At 43.8% G+C, this 19756-nt stretch overlaps 1 protein-coding gene across 1 annotated transcript in view; it reads right to left on the bottom strand.

Moving 5' to 3' along the window:
• fbxl7 (F-box and leucine-rich repeat protein 7) overlaps positions 1-19756 on the bottom strand; it is a 148915-nt gene that overhangs the window by 20056 nt on the left and 109103 nt on the right. The gene's annotated exons all lie outside the window — the stretch shown is intronic.

Raw genomic sequence — 19756 nt, 5'->3', positions numbered from 1 at the left:
GCTGCTTACAAAACAGATTTTTGTTTCTCTCTTAAATGCTTATGAGATGCTCTGGTATAAATGAAACATCCACTTAGTATTTTTTTCCCCTTAGTAATTTACAACCAGTTTTTGGAAGAGCTCCAATTGCCAATGGATTTTATTGTAATTGTTTGCATAACTACATTAAACTGTATTTATTCTCCTATGTAGGTCTCCCACTGGCATGTGCCATCCCTCAGCCAAGAGCACAGGCTTGAAACATGTTCCCAGGCCTCTTGCAATGCACTGTGTAATATAACTCAATCCAAATCAAGGGTGTGTTAGTAAGCTTCTTTATTTGTCAATCCAAACTCTCAAAAGTTCACCATTCTAAACCACACACCTTGTTACACTCTCCATGTTCTTTTGTACTTCCTGCCTTCTCCTTATTGTCCTTTTATTAATTATCAATTTACTCTTAAAGGAGTATTCAACACTGTGCTCTGATTATATTTGCCCTCTGTTTTTCACTCCCTGCCTGTAAGGAAATAGTGTAGTTTGCCTTTCCCCTATCTTCCCTCCACTTGACAGATACCCATCATTGAAGACGAGGAACTTACTGAGGAGAAAAACTATGGATGCAGATTAATGTCTGAACCCTTCGAGGCACAGTGCACCAGTAATATCTGACAAGAGGCACCAGGTATTTAACCAAACTTTGTTTTACCCTGTGTCCTAACATTCATATTGTTTGGCTCAATGCCACCTTTCAAAGGAAACTACTATAATTCTATTCAGTCATGCCAAGAATAAAGGTTGGTTGGAGTAAAGTATTGTTAAAAATAAAGGTCCCCCCACAGTAATTGCAGTTGCAGTACTTGCATGTAATTGCAATAATTGAATGAATCTAGTCAATAAGGAACATCATAAGGGTGATGTACCTCTTGCCACTTGGTGTTGGTGTTTGACAATGTGCACTTCTTTTGAGATGTTCTTGTTCTAAGTATGCATGCTTAAAATCACCACACTAAGGACATATTTCTCTACAGGGGAGGACAGACATAACTTGTAGCATTGACTTTTGTGTGTACATTGTTGGGTACTGAGTGCCTGAAAGCAGTTGACAACTCCTACCCCACCAAACTCCTACCTCACCAACAAGTTTTTTGGTTTCCTCTTATGGCTGTTAAAAATTCCCAGGGAAATTATGGTACCTTTAATAACATTTGTTCATTTGTTCACTTTTGCAAACATGCTTTAGAAACAAGCAGGATTAATGTGCTGTTGAATTGCTGTATGGGCATGAAATTCCACATTGCCTTACACTTTAAGACCATTTTTAAAATTTAAGACTAAATAGAATTGTGGAAAATTCTTAAAATTCAGTCTTAATTTAGAAGCTGTTTTTCTGCAGTTCTTAAACATAAATCAGATTCAAAATTGTGATTGAATTTAAGAATTTCCATTAATATTTTAAGACAAAATAGTATTAAAGACCAAGATTAGATGGAATTTCAGGCCAGAACAGCATACAGCAGTGTCCATATGTGCCAGCTACTCGGTTGACCATGAAAACACCCCTTTCATGACTATCACAAATTAGACTCCAATTTATAAATGGGATTATATTTACACAACAGACATAAACACAAAAATGCTCCTTCAATATATGAATGTCATCCTTATCTCTAAAGATTTAACTGCATCTCAATCTAAATTTTCCCAAATGTAATTTAAAAATGTAAGGTTTCCTCTGCATGGCAATAATACTTGTTATTGTCTGGGTAACTTTAGTTATGATTTATTTATATTCTTTTTTTCTGACTGGTTCCCACGCATGGTGCTGAGGTTGGCACTCATTTCACTGGAATTCACTGACACATTCCTGGTGGTATATTATTTGGAAACACAGAGACAGTCGTAACTGAAGGATGTCTTCAAAGGCAATTTCCTTTCTCTGAAAAGTAACAGGTGTGTCTGAAAGAAACAGAATACTGGTACCTAATTTGAACAAAGCAGCTGCCTCAGGCTCCAGACGATAGCCTCCTAACCTAATTCCCCGTGAGACCATAGTAGTCGACTACAAGCTTTCCAAGTTACAGCCACTCTGAAATGTCTAGTCATTGGGTGACTGAGAACAGTCGTCACGCCCTTTCAGCAGTCTGGCTGAATTAGCAGGATCCTCTACAATTTCTCTATGAAAGTTGAAAGGTGTTTGATAGAGAATGTTAACTCAGTGTAAGTGAAGCTTACACAATATCCAGCTTTTTGCACCAAGCTGAAAGGGTGACACAAGAGCAGTTTTCTGCAGATGTTTTAAATGCGCCTTTATGTAAGTCAGACAAATGTATTATTTTACTTCTTTTCCCTTCTTTTAATAATAATAGCTTGAGTGACCAATTTATTATTATCTTTTCTTTGAAGGGATTATTATCCATGGAAAGCAATCCGCCAATCGACTATCAACAGGATTCCTACTTACTGCTAGGTATACAGAGGCGTGTGGAGTAAGGAACCTTGCTTAAGGTTTCGCCCTGCCCCAGTACTGAATCCGGGTCTCCTCACTTGCATTGATGTAATCAGATTTTCACGTGTGCACACACACGAATGACTAAGGCCTTTGGGCCCATTTGATCTCAAAATATCCACTCTACCAACCTCCCATTACATCATAAAGCTATTTCTTAAATAAGTCTAGTGTCCTGGTTCAATCACCTGGCCATATAACTTGTTTCAGTTATTGATTAATCTGGGTAAACAAATGCTTTTTGGTAAAAGGCAAAATACTGCAGATGCCGGAAATCTGAAATAAAAACAGAAGTCGCTTCGAAAGGCCATCAACCTGAAAAGTTAACTCACTTTCCTCTCTCCATATATGCCCGACCTGATGAGTGTTCTCAGCGACTTCTGTTTCGATTTCAAATGTTTTTTGGTGTCTGTCCTGAAACTGCCCTTTGCAATTCTGACGGTGAGGTGAAAATGGGTGCCTCAGGGGTCTGTACTGGGATCCCTCCTGTTCCTTTGTATATTAATGACCTGAATCCAACCTGGATTGTGTAAAATAGTTAAATTTGCTCCAAGTTGGAGGGTATCAGAGGAGGCAGTAAAAGTTTTATAGAGATCAATGCGGTATGACCATGGGCTGATAATTGCCAAATTAAATAGAATACAAATAAATGTAAGGTACTAGATATAGTAAGTAAGAATACAAAACACACATATTCCATGGAGGGAATAGAACTTGCCGTGAGAGAAGCTGAAAGAGATTTAGGGCTGTTAGTTGACTCACCGTGTCAAAGCAGTGTGAGGCAGCAATAAAAAAAAAGCAATCAGGATACTAGGCTATATTGGCACATCAGTTGAGTTCAGAACCTTGGGCATCATACTCAAACCATATAGTGCTCTGGTCAGGCCACACCTGTATTTCATACAGTTTTGGTCGTTGTAACATAACCCCAGGCCCTAGAGGTAGAGCAGAGAAAAGCAACAAGGGTAACTTCCAGTGTAAGTGCAATGAGCAAAGATCAATGATTAGACAAGCTAAGGTTCTTCAATATTAAAAGGAAACATCTCAGAGGGAGCCTTATAAATCGGATTGAAAAGGTAAACCCGGAACAACCCTTTCAGATATATCGCCAATAAACCCAGAGAATATAGGTCTAAAGTTGCAAAAGGCAATTTAATAATAATCCTTGCATTTGATATAGCGCTTTTCACGTCTTCTCGACATTTCAAAGCGCTTCACAGAATAGAATGTAAAGTGAGTTGACCGTATATTTGTGGGTGAAAAGTGGCAGCCAATTGCGTATAGCAGTGTCCCACAAACAGTCGTGGATTGAAAATGACCAATTTATTATTTTTTTTTGTTTTTTTGGAGGGATTATTATTAGGCATGTGGAGTAAAAAACTTGCCCAAGGTTTCGCCCCGTCTGGAATTGAGACCAGGTATCTCGCTTGCAAGGCGAGTGCTCTAACCACTGAGCTTTAAGGACAGACATCAGAAAGTAATTCCTTACCCAGTTCAATGACTGAGCCCTTATTTACTACATCCCTAGCCTTTGGAGCTCCCTCCCTCTACTCCTCCATCTCATGCTATCTCTATCTGTCTTTAAATCCTACCTGAAAATCTCTCTCTGACCATGCCTTTGGTCACTTCCCCCTTCCCCCTTACTTTTTGCAACGAGCCATTATCCTGCATGAAAGGCACTGCATAAATGCAAGTTGTTATTGTTGACATTTAACATTGTGGTAGTAAAGGATACATTACTGCATCTGTTAGATATTACAAGATCATTTCGGGAAAAATTCTTTACTGGCATTGCTTGAATCTGATCCCTGGTTGCATTCATGCTGCAAAAGATTACTTAGTTTCACTGGTTAATTGGACCAAAGATGGATGACCAAGAATTATCACCATGTGGTCCGTGTGCAGAACTGAAATGTTATCATTTTGAAGATTGATGAACATTAGTGACATAAAATATTAGAGTTAGCTTGTAGTCACTTGTACCTTCAGTAAATTTGTCATGTCCTTATAGTGGGAGATCCCATTAAAAATGTATGACAAAATATTCATTATACCCAGTGAATAAGCACATTACAAGATCGCAAAAGTGTGTAATTGTTAACTTTACACTAACAATTAATGGGTTTACTTATTAATCCTAGACTTCGGTGTTCAATTTGTCTTCAGTCTAGAAGATGTGCACTGTGGCAAAGTCTATGATTTGTTTAAAGTCTCAAATATTTTAGAAATGCCACACTAAAATAAGTCTAATTGTGGCTTGGTAGCACTTGCAACATACAGAAGTTTGGCAATAGGCATACACTGTAATTGGACCAAATGTATCAATCTGAATTATCCTGTACCAATTAACTTCAACCCGAGGAATTTCTAATCATTTTTGGGATGTTGATATGGACCCACAAAATGTGCATGGCTTCAATCAGAACAGAGTTGTTTGTGTGGGAGAGACAGAATCTCTCTGGGTCACTGTGAAAGCAAAACTTCTAAAATGCAGATTCCCTCCTCATCTGACTGTTGTAAAAATCAAGACAGATCAGAATCATAATTTCCGAGATTGCAAATGAATAGGTAACGTAAGACACATACAACATTAAATGTGCGTACAACAACAACAACAACAAGATTCCATTTATAGAGCGCCTTTCACGTCAGGAGGACGTCCCAAGGCGCTGCACAGTTGGGTCATGACCCGAGCAGGGGGGAAATGGTCAGGGTGAGGGGAGGGAAGGGAGGGAGAGAGGAGGGGGAAATGGTCAGGGTGAGGGGAGGGAAGGGAGGGAGCGAGGAGGAGGAAGAGAGTCGAGAGGGGAGCTGAAGGCACGGTCAAAGAGAAAGGTTTTGAGACCGGCCTTGAAGGAGGAAAGGGAGGAAGCAAGGCGAAGGCACTGGGGGATGGAGTTCCAGAGCCTCGGGGCTGAGAGGCTGAAGGCCCGACCACCGATAGTAGGGCGGTTGGGGCGGGGGACGTGGAGCAGACCGGAGCCAGAGGAACGGAGGGTACGGGCAGGTAGGTAGGGGGATAGTAGGTTGGAGAGGTAGGAGGGAGCAAGGCCGTGAATGGCCTTGTAGGTGAGGATGAGGATCTTGAAATCAATCCTCTGGGGGATGGGGAGCCAGTGGAGGCGAGCGAGGGTGGGAGTGATGTGGTCCCGAAGCCTGGTGCGGGACAGTACACGAGCTGCAGAGTTCTGAATGACCTGCAGCTTGTGGAGGGAGGTGGCGGGAAGGCCGGCGAGGAGAGAGTTCCCATAGTCCAGCCTTGAGGTGACAAAGGCGTGAACCAGGGTTTCAGCAGCGTGAGGGGTGAGGTAGTGCCGTAATCTGGCGATATTCCGGAGGTGATGGAAGGCGGTGCCAGTTGTGGTGCGGATGTGAGGGAGAAAGGACAGCTCAGGGTCGAACAAAACGCCGAGGTTCCTGACTGGCTTTGAGAGGTGGAGAGTGCAGCCTTGGATGCTGATGGTGTCAGCGCCTGAGGTGCGGAGGCGCTGACGTGAGCCAATCAGGAGGGCCTCGGTTTTTTGCACGTTGAGCTGAAGAAAGTTGTCTCTCGTCCAGGACTCGATGTCGGACAGGCAGGCTGTCAGGACATCGGTGGTCGTGGAGTTGAGAGTAGAGGAGGAAAGGTAGAGTTGGGTGTCATCCGCATACATGTGGAAGTTAACCCCATGTTTGCGGATGATGTCACCAAGGGGGAGCATATAGAGGGTGAAGAGGAGGGGACCGAGGACAGAGCCCTGAGGGACACCACATGAGACAGTACGGGGGGTGGAGGAGAAGCCATTCGTTGAGACGAAGTGAAGACGGTGAGAAAGGTAAGAGCTAAACCATTCAAGGACAGTGCCTTGAAGGTTGAGGTGGGAGGACAAGCGGTGGAGTAGGATAGTGTGGTCGACCGTATCGAATGCTGCCGATAGGTCGAGGAGGACGAGGAGACAGAGGGAGCCCTGGTCACAGATGGTCAGGATGTCATTGGTGACCTTGACCAGGGCAGTTTCTGTGCTATGAGCAGCACGGAAACCTGACTGAAGGGGTTCAGAAAGAGAATGGGTGGAGAGGAAAGAGCGCAGTTGGGAGGCGACAACTCTTTCCAAGACTTTGGAGAGAAAGGGGAGGTTGGAGATGGGCCGGTACAATGCCGTACAATGCATTATGGAGTTTTAGATGCAGTGCAATAAATCACCCAGTAAAAGATTCCCATTCATCTATTTTCAGCTACCAATACAAGAAGCACAGAGAGGAATGGAAGCAGCACTGAAGTGAAAACTGTGAGGTTTAATTATCATTGGGAATAATTATCATACCACAGCAAGTAATTTTCGCCCCTATCTACTTTGCCATTTTACTACAAAATGGCATTTATAGACTGTTCACGGCCCAATCTTTTGGAGCCATTCCCTTGAACCCCAAAGGCTGCCCTGGGTTCAAAAAAACAAGCAAAATGACAGTTTACCTGCAGCACCGAGTTGCTCCAACACAAAGCTTTCTATAGAAAGACCCTGAAAAATAATAATAATCCTTGCATTTGATATGGTGCCTTACCACGCTGTCGAGCTGTCTCAAACCGCCTCACAGGATATACTGTAAAGTAGTTTGACTATGTATTTTGCAGGCAAAAGTATACTTGGACAGAGATCCTTGTCAAAGACTGATTTGTATCTCTCACACTGAGAAAGTATTCCCCTGCTGATTACATATAGGCTACTCGATCCTGATCTGTATCGAGTACGCTTTACACTAAGAACACGGAAAAGAAAATGTCAAAAAATGAGGTGCACCAGAGAGCATTTTAAATGATACAAGCCTTTCGCTGATTGCCACAAGCTCACTCAAAAGAAGCCTGCAACCAAATCGTCTAGCCTTCAGGATGACAAATGTTCCAAATAAATGTTCAGACTCTGGAAGACCATGAGGGAATAAGGCTTTACAGTTGTTCATACATGTTTTTGTTGGTACAGCCCTCCCACTGGAATTACCTGATCTTGTTATCCACAAAAAACTAAATGTGTTTTTTATTAGATTTTATTAAAAACAATGTACAGGGCAACACAAGTACAATGTCCAGAATCAAACTGCTCTATGTAAATACTGTACTCAGGCTATAAAGAACACAAGGGAATGGATAATGATTGACCTGTCACTCCAACTAAAACACCATGCCACCCTGCAGAACGCAGCTGATCAGAAGTGGTGTACTTTTAGCAGCATCTTTTACTGTAGTAAGAACTTCCACCCTTTAAAAATAAGGTGATTACACACACTTATGCTTTAAAGCTTACAAACTCCATGTAAAGTTCTGGGAAGATGTTTGTTTTAGGTCAGGAGGCAACCATCAGGACAATGCTAAAAAGGAGTGCCAGAAAACAGAATGGAAATATATAGTGTTACAGCCAAATATCCTCTAAATATAAATTGAAACAATTGAAAAACTTTCCTGCATACTCAAATAACTGAAGTCCTAGCTGTACAAAACCATGAAAGCTGATACACACAAAGCTGAATGACTTACAGTAAATTGGCCTGATTAAATTTAGCAAATTAACTGAATTACCATATCCTGCGCATTCAGAAGGGAATAGAAGGATATGGGAGGCAGTAAGGAGTAGGTGGAGACTCATGTGGAGAATGAACACTTTGGGACAGCGCTTTGGGACGTCCTCCCGACGTGAAAAGCGCTCTATAAATGGAATCTTGTTGTTGTTGTTGTTGAAAACATGATCAACTTCCAGGTTGTCAGGCCGCTACTGATGTCACTTCCCGTGCACTACGTGTATGCATTTTGATTCAGTGCCTATTTGCTTTTATCTCTATGTTGAAGGTGTTACTTTTGGTTTGTGTAACAGACATATTTTGTATTCGTGTTACATGGAAAATGCATAGAACCAAAGTCAAGTTGACTGGAAAGACATAGACTCTTCCTTCAGTGTAATGAACGTATGCTCAGATGCTGATTCCATCTCAGATCTGCTCTTGATAACAACAACAAAAATAAATGGCATTTATATAGCGCCTTTCATGTCGGACGTCCCAAGCCAATTATGGGAAAGCATTTGTACACAGAAAAACTGATAATTAAAGGATCTTTGTTTGCGTGTAAGAAACGGCTGAAGAAAAAATATATTTGTGATAATATTAAGCAAAAGGATATTAACAGTGGCCTACAAAGGTATGCAATCATTTATAATCATCGGTCCTCAGACAACAACAACAATAAATTGCATTTATACAGAACATTTCACGTCAGGATAATACCCCAAGGTGATGGACAGTCAAGTGTCTGCACCCGAGCTGAGAGTTGCATTCAAGAAGGGAAGAAGGGATGGAAGGCAAAGTGATGCGAATGGGAAGAAGACTGAAGGCATGGTGAAAGAGGAAGGTCTTGTGATGGGTCTTGAAGGAGGCAAGGGAGAAGGCAAGGTGAAGGTACTCCCGGATGGAGTTCCACTAGGTGGGAGCAGAGATGTTGAAAGCCAGACCACCGAAAGTAGGGCAGGCAGAGAGGGAACCTGGAGAAAGCCAGAGCCTGCTGAGCAGAGGAAACCGACAGGTCGGTAACATTTTTATAGGTTACAGAGATAGGGAGGGGCAAAATCATTGGATTTAAACGTGAGGATGAGGGTCTTGAACTGGATCCTCTGGGGCATACGGAGGATGGGGATGATCGGCTCACAGTCTAATGTGGGAGAGGGCATGAGCTGCAGAGTTCTGAATAAGCTGCTTCTGGAGGGAGAGTTAGGAAGCCCAGGGACCAGGGAGTCAGCGTGGTCAAGTCTGGAAGTGATAAAAACATAGATAAGGGTTTCAACGACCTGAAGAGAGAGATAGTGGTGAAGGCAGGCGATGATGCAGAGGTGGGGGAAGGCTGAACAGGTCATGGCATGGATGTGAGATTTAAAGGACAGTTGATAGTTGAAGAAGTACTGGCTTGGAGTGTGCATCCATGAATAGTGATGCTGTCAGCACCTGAGATGAGGAGGTATTGACGGGAGACAAGCAGTTGATCCTCCAACTTATCAATATTCAACTGGAGAAACATTTCCCCCTCAGTTAAAAAGCAGTAAGCTTTGTGGTGACATTGAGAGAGGCAACAAGATCCAGGCAATGATTCAAATGCTGAGGCAAATGCTAGTGTTTAAGCACCAGACCATGTCTTTGTGTCACACTGAGTATGGTACAGGCTTCTACCATAAACAGAAGGTAAATAAAACACAACTATTGTCTTCTCTCGAGTGTGTTCACTTTTAAGGTCACATCATAAGCCTTGTTTCAGGTCACTGCAAACATCTGTGTTTGCTATTTGTTGGCTTGTTTCTCTGGATTGTGCTGGCATGGAGACCATCTATGCAGTTCTGAGCCTTTCCATAAACAAACAAGTCACCCTTTCTATGAAAGCATCTGTAGACAAAGTCATGGTGATGGGACACTGGCCCTTTCTATTGAAACCAAACCTTCTATCAAAATAATACCTTACAAAGGGAGGACTTACTGAGTGTGTGGCTTGACCAATACAACAACAACAACAAGAGTCCTTCGTTCACATACACTGCAGAGCAATCCTTCCTGATTGATCCACAAAAGTGTATAAAATATTTACTTATGGTACAAACTGGCTGGAAAATGAGTTTAGGAGCTGGATTTCAGCCAATTGAAAGCCTAATTTGTAACAGTACTCCCACCTCCAAGATAAAGACAGAACAAGGGATGAAATAAAGGGTTATTTTTTCCAAGTTTTTTTTAATAAATAGAGTATTGTATATTAGATACAAGTTAGGTATGACTAAAGCTAAAATATTAACAAAACTACATGAATAAGGAGGTGAAGACAAAACTACAAATAAGGAAAAAGGATTTGAAAATTACAGAATATGCCATCAAAGAAGTTGGTCTTGAGATGGACCTTAAAAAGGCGAGGGAGTTGGAGGGCGAAAGTTCCAGGGAGTGGGGGCAGACAGTTTGAAAGCCTGACTGCTGATGAAGAGGTAAGTAAGGCAGGGGCATGAAGCAGGCTAGTAGCCATGGAACGAAAGTAGCAGCTGGGCCAGTACTGTTTGAGGAGATTGCAGAGGTCAATTTGGTTTGAGGAAGTTGCAGCTGACATTTATTATTGAATTATATTTCTTTGTAAAGGTTCCCCTCCCCATGGAAGCATTTGACTGGAGATGAGTGATGTTTGCATCCTGTTAGCACATCTATTTGCCAAGGCCCCTCCACAAGAGGACCTGGATTAAGCAGCTGATGCTGAGTAAACCTGGTACACAGCATTGAACATGAACCTCAAGAGAACATCAAAGTGGCTGGCATGTTGCAGCTGTCCTGTAAAGGCCCATCTAACATGCTGAAAGCAGATGTCTGTCAAATAGCTGACGAGGAAACTCTGAAGCTCAGGATGACAGCTGCTGGAAGGTGTTACCTGGAGTCCAAGTTTGTGAACACACGTTCGTACATCCACCTTGATTGGTTTGGAGAGAGGTAAAGAGCTGCTGTTTAAACTCTGCACCTACAACTGGTTCAACCTTTGCTCAATGGGAAAGAATGTGTGTCCTAGCTATGGGCAGGAAGACGGTGGCAATGCTCTCATACGTTTCATGCTGAGATGCATTATCCACCTGGCAGCTTGCTGGGAGCTCCTGGTACCTGCCATTCACCTAGTGAGGGCTAAAACCCATGCTTGTCAGATGTTAAATGACCAACTAATGACAATCCCCTTGGTGGGAGGTAAGCAGAGTCTCCTTGGATTTGAACTGACTCCAAGGTTCACATGTTTGGCAACAGATTGTCAAAAATTAACCAGCCCTCAGTCGGGTCCTCAGTATTCCAAGGCACTGCTGATGACAGCGCAGCCAGTCTAGCTCATCTGCAGGATTTGGACGAGACACAGGGGGTAGGGACACTTCCCACTCAGCTTCCGTTAACCCTCCAAGCCAAAATTGTAGCAAGTAGAATGGTACCAGCTTTACAAGTAATGAGAAAGCTTGCCAGACAGTGCTCTCAATGGTAAGCTATAGGGTTTTTGCTGGTTAACTCCAGCAGTGCCCCAACACACTTTCTGGGATCCGCAAGTTCTGAAGTTGGTTCTTGCCAACTTGTGCCTAAAACTTTCTGGAATTAGGTAATGATAATAATCCTTACATTTGATATAGCATCTTATCACATTGAGACATCTCAAAGTGCTTCACAGAATATACTATAAAGTGAATTGACTGTATATTTTGTGGATGGAACATGGCAGCCAATTGCCCACAGCAGTATTCCACAAACATGGATTGGGTGACCAGTTTTTTTGGAGAGATTATTATCCCCGGAAAACGATCCACCAATCAACTAACAACCGGGTTCCATTTACTGCTAGGAAAACAGAAGAGTGTAGAGTAAGGAAACTTGCCTAAGGTTTTGCTCTGCCCGGGAATTAAACCCGGGTCCTCTCGCTTGCAAGGCATGTGGTCTAACCAATACGCTACAGGATTCCACAGGTCCTATAGGGAGAGAGTACAGATTCCACTCTAATAAATATCTCTGGAATTTCTAAGTATGGGTGTGATGCATGGAATTCTCAGTTTGATTTGGATATTCTTACGCACTATGATGGGTTTCAACGTGTATTAGACACCCAGCTCACTAAAATAAAATTGCACCCTGTGCCTTTCAAGAGTGACAGGCAAAATGATCTCTCAGAGATTTGCTAAGGCCCTCTTGGCCAGATTGAGGGAGCTCATGATTGGTTTGAAATAATGTAATAAAATAAACCCATAATCCTCCAAAAACTGTTTACTGTACTTGAGCTTTTGGATAAAATATGCTTTCACTTCTCCATTACTTGAATCAAAGCAACATGTCTTTAATTTGCTTCGCCACAGTACTGCAGACGTAGCTCATTTTTTAAAACAATATTCATTGTCTTTTAAAGCATATTTTAACTAATGAATCTTGTTTACAATGTCTTGTGCAAAGCAACATAATGAAACACCATGTAGTTAAATAATAATCCTTGCATTTGGTATAGTGTCTTTCACTTCACAAGATTTGCTATGAAGTGGAATGACTCTGTATTTGTAAGGAAATATGGCAGCCAATTGCACACTGCAATGTGTCACAAACAGCCATGAAGTGAATGACCAAATTTTATTTGAAGGGTGAAAACAAAAACCGAAGTCGTTGGGAACACTCAGCAGGTCAGGCAGCATTTATGAAGAAAGGAAAGCGAGTCAATGTTTCAGGTCCACGACCCTTCGTCAGAACTCGGGCATGTTGGGAGGGAGAGACTTTTAAGGGCTAACAGAGGGGGGGAAGGGCAGGGCGAGGAAGACAACAGAGAAAATTGGGTAGAGGACAGGGGATCATGGATTAAAGAGTTGTTAATGATGCAAAACAAAGGGGGGGGATTGCAGCAAAGGAGGGGAATAGAGGTGTTAATACTGCAGAACAAAGGGGGGGAAAGAAAACTTGCAACAAAACAGGCTGATCAGGGAGAGAAAAGGTGTGTCTAGGACCAAGATGATGTGGTCACAGAAGAGGGGGAAGGTGAGCTGTTATAACAACAACAACTTGGATTTATATAGCGCCCTTCACGCCGGATGGCATGTCAGAGCGCTTACGGTAGATCTCGGCGCCGAGCTAGAGGGATGGGGAGGAAGGTGACCAAAGGCACGGTCGAAGAGAAAGGTCTTTATCTGAGACCTGAAAATAGGAAGAGAGGGAGCAAGATGAAGGGAGTTCCAGAGCCTCGGGGCATAGTGATTGAAGGCACGGCTGCTGAGGGTGGAGCGGAGGACTTGGGGGACGAGGAGGAGGCCAAACCCGGAGGAATGAAGGCAACGGGTACTGTTTTGAGGAGAGAGGAGGTCAGAAAGGTAGGGGGTGCAGAGGAGTGGAGGGATTTGAATACAAGGGTGAGGATCTTGAAGTCGATGCTCTCTGAGATAGGCAGCCAGTGCAGTCTGGAAGGACTGGGGTGATCTGGGAGAGGAGTTTGGTGTGGGTGAGAATGCGGGCGGCAGAGTTTTGAATGATTTTATGGATGATAGTGGATGGGAGACCGGTGAGGAGGGCGTTACTCTTAGTCCAGCCGAGAGGTGACACAGGCATGGACCAGGGTTTCAGCGGCTTTCGGAGAGAGGTATTTGCGGAGGCGGGCGATGCGTCGGAGGTGGAAGAAGACGGTGCTGGTGAGGGACTGGATGTGGGGAGGAAGGACAATTGGGGGTCAAACCTGACTCCAAGGTAGCGTACGGGTTCGGAGAGTTTTAGGGGAAGGTCGGGTAGATGGAGTAGGTGAGAGCCGTGAGATTTTAGAAGTTGACGAGTATGGCCTCCGTCTTGTCAACATTCAGCTGAAGGAAATTTGTGCTCATCCAGCCCCTGAGATCTGACAGAACATCAGGGGACTGGGGGTCGCAAAGAGAGGTGGATAAATAGAGTTAGGTGTCTCCGCATACATGTGGAAATGTACCCCATGTCTGCAGATGACATCCCCAAGAGGGAGCATGTAGATCAGAAAAAGGAAGGGGGCAAGGATGGATCCTTGGGGTATCCCACAGGTGACCAGGTGAGAGCGGGAGGAGAAGCCGTTTGTGCAGATGTACTACTGGCGGTTTGTGAGGTAGGACTCGAACCAGGCGAGTGCGGTCCCACTGAGGTGGATGATGGAAGAAAGGCGGTGGAGGAGGATGGTGTGATCGACTGTGTCCAGGAGGACAAGGAGGCAGAGGGAGCCCTGGTCACAGATAGAGAGGATGTCGTTTGTGACTTTCACAAGCACAGTCTCTGTACTGTGGGCAACTTGGAAACCGGATTGAAGGGGTTCGAAGAGGGAGTGGGAGGAGAGGTGTGCACGAAGTTGATTGGCAAGAACACGTTCTAAGACTAAGTTATGGTCTGAAATTTTTGAGACCAGAAGGCTGTAAAGTCTCTAGCAGATAAATGAGGTGCTATTCCTCGAGCTTGCCCTGTGGTTTATTGGAACTGCATAGGAGACTGTGGATGGAGAGGTCAGAGTGCAAGTGGGAGGGAGAGTTGAAATGGCAAGAGACCGGAGCTCAGGGTTGTGCTTGCGGACAGAACGGAGATGTTCGACAAATTGGTCACCCAATCTACATTTTGTCTCCCCAATGTAGAGAAGACCACATCATGAGCAACGAATGCAGTAAACTCCAGTACAACCCTGAGCTTCCGGTTTGTGTTTTGTTTATTTGAGGGGTAGTTGGTTAGGACACCAGGAGAATATTGCTTCTCTTTTCAAATAGTTCCATGAGATCTTTAACGACCACCTGGAGAGCCAGACAGGCCCTCAGTTTAACATCTCATATGAAGGACAGCACCTCCAACAGTGCAATACACCCCAACACTGCACTGTCCGCTTAGACTATGTGTGTTCAAGTCCAAGGTAGGGACTGACCCAAAAAGAGGTGAGAGTGCTACCACTGAGCCAGGCTAACACATAATGCAATGTAACAGAAAGCAAAAATAAAACATAATAATATGTAATATTTGCATTATTTATAAGACCTATAATGTTGAAATGTCTTCAGAAGTAATTGCTGTCCATTTTGAGGGAAGTCTAAATTAAGGAAACACAGATAACAGGGCTTCAGCCCTGAATATAAGCGACAGCCTCTTCAAACCTTCAAACATTCATTCAAAGCCACTTGTACATGACAGATTTGCATCCAGAGGCAACCCACAAAGTGAAACAGACAAAATTTCCTAGAACCAAATTATCCCATTACCTGTTTGTCAAATATGATCAGAGTAAGTTGCTTCCGTCTCCCAGCGAGAGCATGCATGGAAATAATAATGTAATTGTGAAAGTGGTGTGATAGCATCAGATACATTATGCCTATGGAATTATTGTGGGATTCCATCTTCCTGTCATCAGTACTAAAATAAAGGCAGCAGAACTGGTCAAATGCCTGAGAGAATAGACGCCTGGTTGGTCTTCAGATCAATCTTCTAGCCTCCGCTGCCAGTATTTAGGTATTATAGAATCATGGAAATTTGCATTACAGAAGGAAACCATTCAGCCCATCGAGTCAATATTGGCTCTCAGAGCAAGCTGTTCATTCAATCCCACTGCTCATTCAATCCCACTGCTCTGTCTTATCCCCATACATCTTCAAGCCTCTGTCTACGTCCATCTTGAAACCCACATTTGGACTCTGCCTCTACCCCTTACATTTCCCTGTAATCTGTGTTTCCTTGCTTTAGACTTCCCTCAAAATTTTATTCCACATCCCAATAGCTCTCTATTTTCTCAAGAATCATGACAATAAAATTCTGAAGTTAGATGTCACCCTGGCTCAGTTGAGAGCTCTTGCCTTTGAATCAGAAGGTTCTCTGCTGAAGACCTTTCTTTTCGACTGCGTCTTTGGTCACCTTCCCACCCCTCCCCCTGGCTCGGTCCCGGATCCCAAACTGTAAAGCGCTCTGAGACCCCGTCCTGCGTGGAGGGCGCTATATAAATCCAAGTTGTTGTTGTTGTTCTGGATTCAAACCCCATATTGGATGTTGAACTCACATAGTATAGGCTTATACTCCTATACAATGCTTGGTGCACCACATTGTCAGAGCTCTTGTCTTTCAGATGAGACATTAAACTGAGGACTGTCTCATTTGCCTGTTCAGGCGCATGTTAAAGATCTAATTGCACTATTCAAAAAGAGAATGGAGCTTCCTCTGGTGTCCTGGCCAACAATCCCCCAAATAAAACTGGTCATTCACTTCATGGCTGTTTGTGGTAAGCGCAAATTGGCAGCCACATTTACCTACAGCATACACAGTAACTACACTTCACAAAAAAATATGATGAAGCACTTTGAGACATCTCAATGGAGTGGTAAGGTTCTACAGTATATCAAATGAAAACGTTGTTATATATTTTGAAAAGTTGAGATGAAATGGGCCTCTTTTGTTATCTTGCATGATATACTCCAACTCTACCATTTGCATTTAATGTCATTTGAGAAAGTTCTGAAAATAATTCATTTAAATCCTCAGAACATAATCAGACTCCAGACTATCTCCATCCATTCAAAATATTTGAATGTTTGATTGTAATTAACTATCCCAGCATTAACGTGTTTAAATAAATAAAGTACATGTTAACAAATATGCGAGTTGAGGCTTAGGGTCAGCATTCTAGGTCATAAGATATGGCAACATCTGATGGTATTAAATATTAATATTTTACACCACTTGTACCCTTGCACTCAACCAGAGTTAGATCTTACTGCTTAGCACAATTCAAACAGGACTTTATCAGATGGAGTATGATAGTCAGTGGTAAAGAAAATGTGTGCAAATAGTTTATGCTTGGTGTAAGTGGATACTAAAACATTAAACATTATTTAGCTGTTTCATACTGTCCTTGAATAGCTCTTAGTTGAAAGGCTCCACTATAAGCATAGAACATAGACATTTCCTCAAAAATGTATCCTGGAATAGTGAAGACAGCTGGTGGGAGTTTTGGTCGATTACCATTGAGGGTCAGGCAATCATTTTGCAGAACTTTCCCTAATGAGGTTATAATAATAATAATAATAATAATCCTTGCATTTGATATAGCGCTTTTCACGTCGGGAGGGCGTCCCAAAGCGCTTCACAGAACACACTGTAAAGTGAATTGACTGTATATTTGTGGGCGAACGCGGCAGCCAATTGCGCACAGCAATGTCCCACAAACAGTCGTAGATAGAAAATGACCAATTTATTATTGTTTTGGGTTTTGGAGGGATTATTATTAGGCGTGTGGAGTAAGGAAATTTGCCCAAGGTTTCGCCCTCTGCCTGGAATTGAACTCAGGTCTCTCGCTTGCAAAGCGAGTGCTCTAACCACTGAGCTACAGGACTCCACGTTATATGAATGAGGTACATTCTACATTGTGACCTAATTTACAAGATGTGTAAACCATGTACACAGGAGGAATTAAAGGATCCCCTAATTAAATAATGAACAATGAAAAGGATTAATACAGTGACTTGTTGTGATCAGCTGGGTGTTTGACACATATAGAAACACATTACCATGCTTAAGGATATCCAAACCTAACTGAGAATTCCATGCATCCCACCTATACATGGAAATTCTAAAGATATTTATTCAAATGGACTGCACCCTCTCTCCCTGGAGGGCACATCCTGCTTATCTAATTCTGGAAAGTATTAGATGCAGGTTGACAAGAGCCAAGGCTTGGTGACCCCAGAGGATGCATTGGGATATTGCTGGAGTCTAACCAGTTAAAATCGCATAGCTTGCCATTGAGAGCACTATCTGACAAGCTTTCCCTCTTCTTGTTCAGCTAGGACCACCCGACCAGTTAGGGCTTTGGCTTCCAGGGTGCACGGAAGCTGAATGCAAAAAGTCCCTGCCCCCAGTGACTGGTCTACTCTTCCAAGTCCTACCGTTGTGCTGTCAGCAACAGTGCCCTGAAGTCCTGCAATTTCCCAGGCTCAGGAACTGGACTACCGAGACGGCCACAGAGGGCTGGCTCGATTCTGACATTTCATTGCCAGGTACATCATCTTGGAGCTAGTGGTTTCAAATAATTAGAAAGAGTTATGATGGACTTGAACACCCCTTTGCTTTCTCTGCCCCTTCGTTTTGAGAAATTATTATTTAATCAGGTATCCTCGTGCCATCATTTGGATATTGGCGTGGAGGATTTATAGATTCCAGCAGTGAAAAGGAGCTGAATTAACATTGATAGAAACCCTCATTAACTTATCATAACACCATCATTAATTCTTAACCATCATGAAGTAATAATGTCCTGAGCTCCAGTTCTGTGTACGTTACAGTAATTTCATGGCCTCATATTGTTGCGAACAGTAATTGCTCCCGGCCTTTTTCCCTCTCAAGGTTCCTCAGTACTCACTGTGTGTTTGGAAAGAAAACAAAAGTGACAGAACTGATTTAATTGGCTTATTTTTCCACAGGAGCTCTGATGGTGACTTCCCTCTTTAAAGCGTAGTTAACCACAAAGAGTCTATTGAATGATTAGCCCGTTTATCAATAGCTATTGTTACACCCAACATTGCTCCTTTCTCATGCTGGAATTAATGGCCTTAATTACAGAAATGAACAGCCTCTGGCAAAGAAGATAGTTTGTGCATCGTAATAAGCTTGCATTATGTTTATTGTCAAGTGTGTAGGTCTGGACGAGAGACAACTTTCTTCAGCTCAACGTGCGAAAAACCGAGGCCCTCCTGATTGGCTCACGTCAGCGCCTCCGCACCTCAGGCGCTGACACCATCAGCATCCAAGGCTGCACTCTCCACCTCTCAAAGCCAGTCAGGAACCTCGGGGTTTTGTTCGACCCTGAGCTGTCCTTTCTCCCTCACATCCGCACCACAACTGGCACCGCCTTCCATCACCTCCGGAATATCGCCAGATTACGGCACTACCTCACCCCTCACGCTGCTGAAACCCTGGTTCACGCCTTTGTCACCTCAAGGCTGGACTATGGGAACTCTCTCCTCGCCGGCCTTCCCGGCACCTCCCTCCACAAGCTGCAGGTCATTCAGAACTCTGCAGCTCGTGTACTGTCCCGCACCAGGTTTCGGGACCACATCACTCCCACCCTCGCTCGCCTCCACTGGCTCCCCATCCCCCAGAGGATTGATTTCAAGATCCTCATCCTCACCTACAAGGCCATTCACGGCCTTGCTCCCTCCTACCTCTCCAACCTACTATCCCCCTACCTACCTGCCCGTACCCTCCGTTCCTCTGGCTCCGGTCTGCTCCACGTCCCCCGCCCCAACCGCCCTACTATCGGTGGTCGGGCCTTCAGCCTCTCAGCCCCGAGGCTCTGGAACTCCATCCCCCAGTGCCTTCGCCGCTTCCTCCCTTTCCTCCTTCAAGGCCGGTCTCAAAACCTTTCTCTTTGACCGTGCCTTCAGCTCCCCTCTCGACTCTCTTCCTCCTCCTCGCTCCCTCCCTTCCCTCCCCTCACCCTGACCATTTCCCCCCTCCTCTCTCCCTCCCTCCCTTCCCTCCCCTCACCCTGACCATTTCCCCCCTGCTCGGGTCATGACCCAACTGTGCAGCGCCTTGGGACGTCCTCCTGACGTGAAAGGCGCTCTATAAATGGAATCTTGTTGTTGTTGTTGTTGTTGTTGCAGGCCTACGACGCTTTTTGTATGTGGTTCCTATGACGCTTTTTGTATGTGGTTCCAGAAGAGACATTAGCATACATACTGCATTGCCAAACTAGAGCCAACCAGTTAATTCCTCCTCTATCCTTCCACCTTGCCCCCTCTCTCCCCTTTTTTAAGTCTC

Source organism: Callorhinchus milii, unplaced genomic scaffold (genome assembly GCF_018977255.1).
Source record: "Callorhinchus milii isolate IMCB2004 unplaced genomic scaffold, IMCB_Cmil_1.0 Scaffold2, whole genome shotgun sequence".
In the NCBI taxonomy this organism is placed as follows: domain Eukaryota; kingdom Metazoa; phylum Chordata; class Chondrichthyes; order Chimaeriformes; family Callorhinchidae; genus Callorhinchus; species Callorhinchus milii.
This window is presented reverse-complemented; position numbering and strand designations above follow the sequence as displayed.